The 1,050-nt window shown below is 32.8% G+C and overlaps 1 protein-coding gene across 1 annotated transcript in view; it reads right to left on the bottom strand.

Annotated features, from left to right (window-relative positions):
• LOC119592824 (rootletin-like) overlaps positions 1 to 1,050 on the bottom strand; it is a 148,678-nt gene that overhangs the window by 13,311 nt on the left and 134,317 nt on the right. The window lies entirely within an intron of this gene.

Genomic DNA, 1,050 nt, shown 5'->3' with positions numbered 1-1,050 from the left:
TCATACATCAAGCTATTAATGGAGGCAGTAACAGGAAGGTTCTGTAAAGCTAAGATAGAACAGTGTCTCAGAAAGGGGTACATATAACTTGGCAATCACTTCCCAGGGGAAGGCAAATCAAACAGGAAGTTCTGCACATTCTTTAAGAATTTCTTAGCAACTCATACCATGTAAATATGATTAAACTTACAATTACAATATGCTGCGATGACCGTAGATCAAATTACCAAAGGCTGAAGACAGATGCACTCACAAAACAAAACTTGGATCACATTACTTAATCATCTTAATATGTCAACATAGCAAGAGTTATCAAAACAAAAATAGCTGGATATTTTATACTATGCAATTGGGTTCATCTAAGCCTTTTCACCAAACACTGTACAGAAAATCTAAGCCACTTAACAAAACCTGCACTATTTGTCATCCTCTTAAGTATATGCATACTATTTTTAGGAATAGTATCACAGAGTTGTATTTACCAGCATAATACATAATCACTAGCTACTCTAACTAGACACTATCATTAGTCAAATAATTAATTTTGGATTGTATACTGTTTTTCCTAATTAATGACTTTCAAAGCTTAACATTAATACATCTTTTATGAACACTTCTGCTTATGTGCTATTACAATATTGCATAGCCTCCCAATACTGTCATACATTATATATAATACAGTTGGTCACTGATATACAATTTCTTTACAGTGTAGTATGTAAAACTAATCTTAAATGTAATACACAATTCAGGATATAGAATCAAACTAAAGATAACAATAATTTGCAATTTACAGCAAAACATAAAAATATTGTGACTAGTACATGGAATAGAGGAATTTTAAGGAATCCTCTCATCAAAGTTGTACATTTTGCTTTACATAAGATAGTCGAGGCTCCACTTAATATTACTCAAAAGTCCCAAATTTTTCTAAGATAAGAGGAAAGCATCTGATATCTTTTATAAAACAGCAAATCTACACATGCTGTGTAGTAGTAATATCTGTGTCCTGGAGTGTGTGAGAGAGGAGGGAGGGGAGCAGGAAGGAAG

This window comes from Penaeus monodon, chromosome 31 (assembly GCF_015228065.2).
Source record: "Penaeus monodon isolate SGIC_2016 chromosome 31, NSTDA_Pmon_1, whole genome shotgun sequence".
In the NCBI taxonomy this organism is placed as follows: domain Eukaryota; kingdom Metazoa; phylum Arthropoda; class Malacostraca; order Decapoda; family Penaeidae; genus Penaeus; species Penaeus monodon.
The sequence above is the reverse complement of the archived record's forward strand: the minus strand, read 5'-3'. Positions and strand labels throughout refer to the sequence as shown.